At 38.5% G+C, this 7,774-nt stretch overlaps 1 long non-coding RNA gene across 1 annotated transcript; it reads left to right on the top strand.

The window, feature by feature from the left end:
• Positions 1–5,810: 5,810 nt before the first annotated feature.
• Positions 5,811–6,988, top strand: LOC311144332. Its single transcript, XR_014614499.1, has 3 exons — positions 5,811–5,862; positions 6,165–6,230; positions 6,903–6,988. It is a non-coding gene; the product is annotated as an uncharacterized lncRNA (long non-coding RNA).
• The last annotated feature ends 786 nt before the right edge of the window (positions 6,989–7,774 follow it).

Genomic DNA, 7,774 nt, shown 5'->3' with positions numbered 1-7,774 from the left:
GCTCCAAAACCGCCATTAAAAAAAGCCAGACTACGGTTTGCAACTGCACATTAGGACAAAGATCATACTTTTTGGAGAAATGTCCTCTGGTCTGATGAAACAAAAATAGAACTGTTTGGCCATAATGACCATTGTTATGTTTGGAGGAAATAGGGGGTCGCTTGCAAGCCGAAGAACACCATCCCAACCGTGAAGCACGGGGGTGGCAGCATCATGCTGTGGGGGTGCTTTGCTGCGGGAGGGGCTGGTGCACTTCACAAAATAGATGGCATCATGAGGAAGGAAAATTATGTGGATATATTGAAGCAACATCTCAAGACATCAGTCAGGAAGTTAAAGATTGGTCGCAAATGGGTCTTCCAAATGGACAATGACCCCAAGCATACTTCCAAAGTTGTGGCGAAATGGCTTAAGGACAACAAAGTCAAGGAATTGGAGTGGCCATCACAAAGCCCAGACCTCAATCCTATAGAAAATGTGTGGGCAGAACTGAAAAAGCGTGTGCGAGCAAGGAGGCCTACAAACCTGACTCAGTTACACCAGCTCTGTCAGGAGGAATGGGCCAAAATTCACCCAATTTATTGTGGGAAGCTTGTGGAAGGCTACTCGAAACGTTTGACCCAAGTTAAACAATTTAAAGGCAATGCTACCAAATGCTAATTGAGTGTACATAAACTTCTGACCCACTGGGAATGTGATGAAAGAAATACAAGCTGAAATAAATAATTCTCTCTACTATTATTGGGACATTTCACATTCTTAAAATAAAGTGGTGATCCTAACTGACCTAAGACAGGGCATTTTTACTAGGATTAAATGTCAGGAATTGTGAAAAACTGAGTTTAAATGTATTTGGCTAAGGTGTATGTAAACTTCCGACTTCAACTGTATATTTTTTTGGAGGGGCAGAAATGCCTTCCGGAACATGTGAACTTTATTGTGCCTTAATAACAAACTTGTATGCCATCTTTAATGTGAATAAAATTGTTACATTATGAGCCTAGTTGGTTTGGGCATGAAAAAATACAGGAACCTTCCCGATAGCCATGATTGGCTGAGATAATGGATGGGCTGGACATGCCGAGAGATGAATTCGGATTGGTCTGCCATGTAGCAGTCTTCTGTCTATAACATAGGCTGCTCAGTATGGGTGGATAATCCTTTCTACCGCTGCTTTTTTAAAAAGATATTACGAAGAACTGAAAAATGTTGCTACTTCTCTCAACACTGCTGCCCTAAATTTAATAGCGCTATCCACAAAGCTCAGTGGGAAAAATTGCTTTCTGGAGGATGATCGTGCCATGCTGACTCTGAAAATGAATCAAACAATGAGGAAATCCCTGATTTAGGTAAAAACATGTTCATTGAACCAGACATTGTAGAGTCTTCTGATGAAAATGGTGGGGAAGAATAGGTGTCTTTGTCACGGAAGAAGTTGACCGAGTTTAGAAATCAGTGGAATGCCCAGTAGAAGCAGTGAGATGATTGCCAAATGCGGAGAGAGTCCAAAAAGAGAACGCAGAAAGAAGGCTGTTGCATAAAACACCTGTTTCCGGATGATATCTTCAAACTAAGGGCAACCATGGCATCCATGACAGAGGGAGAAGTGTTCATCCATGTATACAGGTAAGAGTCAAGCTGCATTTTCAGATATTATACGTTAATAATTTTGTAAAAAAGTCATTTTGTTTGCAATTCAAGTTTACGGTTAGGATGACGTTCAAATAGTATTGAAGTTGGTCTGAGATTTCCGAGTTCCCAGTTGTTTTGAATGCGGCATTAGAGTTGGGATTATGGTTAATTGTTTAGCTAGCTATCTAGCTAACGTTACATGTCTAAACAAAATACACTATGCAAGTAACCATTTCACTGTACCGTGTACACCTTCTGTATCCTGTGCATGTGACAAATAAACTTAGATTTTCTTTGATATAATGTGTGTTTACCACAGACGGTAATGTGAAGAACAACATCACCTGCATCAAAGTCAGATTAGGATATACTGTAGGCCAAGGACTAGATAAAGTGTATTTTTACTACTACTTTTTGCTACTACTTTCACCACTTTAAGTCTTGAAATCTTTGGTTGTTTACTACACTGTGAATCCTTAAAGAGACGGGTGGGGCTAAGGCTTAAGAGGGTGTGAACGATGCTGAATGGGTGTAGACAAAGAAGCGCTCTCCACTACGTGTACCAAAACTTTTGTCCAATGTAAAAAACAACATTTCAAATGTTGCTACACAGGACCGAATCTAGGTGGCAAAACGCCTTTGTTGGTAACTGAATGGGACTGGCTAGCATATCGTTTAAGGACAGAAGCCAACAAAGTGAATGAGCTGGGGGGCTAAAGAAGGTGTGAAAGGTCTTAGGAAGGCAGTTCTTTCACAGTATGAGAGAGAGTGTATGGAATATTGAGTAGAAATGGCACCTCAAGCGCTCTCATACAAAACAATACATTGAGTGTCTAAGCACAACCAAAACCCCCTTCCTCGTCTTAAGGTACACTCTGTAAACCAGCCCATTGACTTCGACAGATCATTCTTGTCAATAGTAGCCCTTTGCAGGGGAATTTTGTAGACATGTCTTTGTATTGTTTTTTGAGAATCTGATGAGAAGAGAATGACGTGGTTGTGTCATTACTGTTGTAGTCTTGATTTTATACCTTTCGGTGTTCCTTGCTGATTTCTGTCCCGCAATCTTGTTGTTCTCCATAACCGCAAGGTGTGTCCGCTCCCTCATGCTGGTGTACCCAAAATGCCCCCACATTAGGGTATTTTTCAGCAGGGCATTGTGGAATGACTCCAGATAACCTGAGTTTTACAGTAAGAAAAAGTAAAAAGAGAAGCGTGGTAGACTAAATTGATTACATGGTCTGGAAGGTATTCTGTGGTCCTTAGTCTACGTCTAATCACCTGTAACCCCATAACACCAACCATACAATCACTACCCAATTGATGTTTATACCATGCTTACTGTAAATTGAGCTATCTTAGCCGTCAGCTTGTAAATATTTTGGCCAAATTACCTTCACCTTGTGCAGAGCTAGGGCTTGGAAGCTCATGTTGGTGGAATCAGATTCTGTACCACCTAAAACAAAATACACAACTAAACACAATTTAACTGCTCCACTAATTGTATTGATCTCTATTAGACTGGCTAGCTAAACATACGTAACATGGACATTTCAATATTGTCAGCTTGCTGTTAGCTAACTAGCGTCACTAAAATGGCAGCAAGATTGCTATCCAACTGAGACTGGCTGAGAACCAACTAACCAACCATAGACGATTTATACACATTTATCATTGCTACCAACACACTAACAGAGAGTGAGTTAGTTGTATCAACAAGTATATTTTTAGTAACGGAGTGTAACATTACCTAGCATACATTAGCTAATGTCAGTCAAAGATAGAACGAACAAACAAACATGTTGACTCTGCTGAAGATAGCTACCAGTCTAGCAGTTACTACCATGGCATAGGTCGAAAACGATTGACAGTGTGTATACCAAAAGATAGCTATATAATTTAGCTGATGGCTTTCAGAGTTCAATACCTGTCTGTAATGTGAACTAGCTAGCTAATTTACCCAGCTAGTCCAGCAGTATCAGCATTCGCTATGAATGCAGGACTTCTTGGTTCACTATGAGCAGACGAATACACAGGGAGTCGAAACTTCCTGATTCTACCAGTCAATTGAAAATGTGCTAGTTCTAGCTTGTGGTTTGGATAATTGTGATGGTTATGATAAAAATGTAATGTTGTTAATATAGTTATGACTATATGCTATGGCAGAGCCAGGGTGAAATTCTCCTTTAATAGTAGCTGAGCTTTCGGTCCGTCAACCTTCAATATAGCCCTACACAGGAAAGACTAGGAGGGAAAGAGTGTCTCCTTCAACTGCAAAGTTTTCAGCCAGTGTAGGGCAAAAATCTTCTACTGGTACCAGAAAAGATAGGTGACAGAGACAATGGAAGGAATTGGGAGCCGTTTCTTACACCTACCTAGTTGTCTCTGATCTGCAAGGAGGAATAACAGAGCGCCATCTTATTGGAATGAAATGCAGTTCAGGACTTTCTTGTTTCCTACCCCAATTCAGTGATAATTAAATTAACATAAATTAACATATTTTTAGAAAGCTGCTGTAGCATGTGCCATTGCACTGCAGTAGGCCAAAGCTGGTTTGAAAAGTGCTTTTACAAAAAGTAGAAACCTAATATTCCACAAATAACTTTGTAATTTCAATAACAGGTATTTGAATCAACATTTTAGCTTTTAATAATAAACAAATGTCTTTACAGGGTTACATGTTAGTTTTTAGGGCACAATGTGTGCTTCAGAAGTAGCTAGAATTCATACATGCCCCAAAATATTATTTTCTGGTGCTCCCAATTTTTGTGTTGTGCTCCTAACTTTTTTAAGTTGGGAGCACCAGTGCTACCAATGAAAACAGTTAATTTAGAGCGCTGGCTGTAGGCTTCATGTTCCATCTCATTCTTTGTGTGTGTGTGTGTGTGTGTGTGTGTGTGTGTGCGCATGCATGGTGTGTGTGTACTTTTACCGCTGTAAATGGAATTAAGGGATGATTGTTCTGTTGATAACCATGGAAATTATACATGGAGAAAATCTATTATGGAGAAGAATGTGAAATTCTGTTAAGTGGTCAACCTTTGCAGATGCCCATAGGGGGCACAGGATTAGATCTGTGAAAACCTTCTTTTTTTTTAAGGTCAAGAGGTAAGCTTAGATATGCAGCAAAATATACATATTTTGGATTAAGCATTAAAAATGCAAGATTCTCCAACTTAAAGATGGGGGGCCTATCCGCCTCACGAATCCCCCCTACCCCCCTCCCAGGCTATCCTCACAGACTACTTTTTGACAAGGGAATTTTCACTGTGTAGGCTTGTATTTGGCTCTGGCACAAGACTTTATGTGACAGGTAAGAGATCCATTCTTTTTCATTAGGTAAACAAAGCAGTAGTCCTTAATAATTAATATGTAATCTATACCTCTAATCACTTTCCAAAATATTTGAGAAAACATCCTGCAATATTGCTCCGCAAATATGCAGTATTCATGATCCATGTTAGAAATAAATAAAAAATATGAATTAGAAAGTTTGTTATTAGTCTGTACAATAGATTATTCTGATTTTCAAAAAAGTCATATGCACAATTTGCAGTACATTGCATGTCAGTAAAATTTGTGATATAAATGTAAAGTAATTTGACATAGGGCAAAAATATTAAACTGTTTACTGAGCTAAGAGTCTTTTTTTTAAATTATATTGAAAGTTATAATTTACATTCAAATAAGATATTCTGTAAAGGATCATTGTTATGGGGAAAACATTTGTTGGTGCATGTAGTTTATTGATGTATGTAATTAATTGTTTACTTGAATGTAGACATTAAAACTGGATATAAAACAAATGGTGTGGGGCACTGCAATTCATTTTGACAACAGACGACATCTGAAGTCTGAAAACTTGTGTGTGATGTCCCTTTCAAGAAAACTGTAAATTGTATTGTTTCTCTTGAAATTCAGACAACAATCACGTACTTGAACCCAAAGTGACGGTCTACCCAGCGTCCAACCCTGATTCGAATGGGAAGACCACCCTGCTATGTCTGGCTAGAGACATGTTTCCAGACTTGGTCAAGATCTCATGGAAGATGGAGGATGCAAATGGCCAAACAGTGGAGGTGCCCAAAGCAGAGAGGGAAGAGCTGGAGCAGAGGGAGGAAGGACAGACGACCAGTATGATCATCATCGATAAAGAGAAGACGTACAGGAACAAATACATCTGTTCTGTGGAATATAAAGGGGGCCCTAAAGATGTTGAGATACCAAAAGGTAAAGCCAGTCATTGAAATAGTTTTACATGAGTATGTATTATTTTTTTTTCATATATCATTATTCATTTAATAATTATTATGTAATATATTTATGAGGTTATCATGTATTCAACCATGTAAAAATGACATAGGCCTATTACCTTTTCAAAGTAAAAAGAAAGTACATCAACATTTGACTCACATTTGGTAATTGCATAGGAATGTTGCAAGTTTAAACAAAACACTTTTTTTTTTTTTACAATTATCCATATTCTTTAATATTATCTTTTTCCATCTCATTCTCAAATGAACCAACTGAAGCTCTTCCAACCACCGGTCCATTCAGAAATGACATGCAGGAGGCACTGATTCTGCAGTTTACCGAAGGTAAAATATATGAGTATTTCATGCAGGGTTTGGGTCAATTCAAACAACAATTTAAAAAGGGAAAGAAATGAAAGTTAGTGGTTTGTTAAATGAATCAATTTAGACAGGTATTAAATCCGATTGCGCTTTGTCGCCATTGCACCTTTCTGAGAACGCATTCACGGTGAACGCTGCTTATGGCTGCTCAATTGGAAATGACCTTCAAGGGCGCTTTTACATATCCTCTTATGACACGGCTCCAGGAGCGTTTAGTAGCCTACCCTGATCCGCGCTACAAAGCATGTGTGAAACGCAAACTAACCCGGGCTGAAACGAATCCTGGACCGGCGTGAGTGGCGGCTCCAAGATCCAGGACCAGAGTACCAGGAATTGTGATGTGGCAGCGCGAGTCGCATGGAACTTTTTTGCCTGTTGCACTCGCCAAGGTCATGTAAAATGTTCTTATTGCTAAAACGCCCTAAGTGGAGTATAGCCGACAAAATGCGATCGGATAGATCATCTGATCATAGTTTATAGGCAAAGTGCACTTTAAAGGCACATTTCCTATGTTTGCCGAGATACCTTCCACGGTAAATGTTGCATATGTCGGCTTAATAGGAAAATGTATTTTTCAAAACCACAATGCCTGTAACCCGCAATCAGATTGAATCCTTACTCTTTTCTCTTCCCCAGATTCCTTTCAGTCAACGTTTAGTCTGAACCTGGCCTCTCTGGTTTACACAGTGATGATCGTGAAGAGCATGGTGTACTGCTGTGGGATCTCTGTCCTGCTGCACCACAGGAGCTTGGGAAGAGGACCCAGCACCTGTATACACATTAATTGAAAGGAGACCCCCCCACCCCAGTATGGATAGAGTTATAGATAGAGTTGTAGTGGGCTGGGAATGACAAGGATTTTACATCCCATTGAGGTCTAACATTTATTTGTACAGCTTTTCTTTTTTTTTTTTTTTACAGCTTTTTTAGATGCTACAATATTGTGAGCCATACATTTCCATGTCTTCCAATAGCTTCAACTGCCAAATATTACATCAATTGCAGCACATTTAATTGTGAATATGGTGTATTGTTTCCCTCTTTATGTGGGTGCTACCCACTGCAGACACATGAATAAAGGTTAAGTTAAGGTTCTCTGAAAAATAAGCATAGCAAATCTTGAAGGTAGGTACATTTTGATTTAAATTTAGACTTTTTTTTATTAAATTTGCCCTGCAATATGTCATAGTGGTAGGCCTAAATTATTTTCACAAAATCTGTATTTAATTTATACAAAAATATTTACGTAAATATTATATTTACCTAAATATGTCATTATTAAATATGTAGGCCCATGAGTTCTAAATATGTACCATTATCCAATATAATATTTAGTAACTTGTCTTGTATTGAAGTGTAATTTTTCTCAAGAAATAAGAGTTTGTTTTCTAATGTAGCTTTTATTTTTGCTTTAAATAACTAAATTCTGAGTGCGTATTGAGCAGACAAATTGGTCTATGCGTAAAATAATTTTTTTGTGCTTTTTTACATTAATACAATGTTTTTTT

This window comes from Coregonus lavaretus (genome assembly GCF_964263955.1).
Source record: "Coregonus lavaretus genome assembly, chromosome: 17".
Classification (NCBI taxonomy): domain Eukaryota; kingdom Metazoa; phylum Chordata; class Actinopteri; order Salmoniformes; family Salmonidae; genus Coregonus; species Coregonus lavaretus.
The sequence above is the reverse complement of the archived record's forward strand: the minus strand, read 5'-3'. Positions and strand labels throughout refer to the sequence as shown.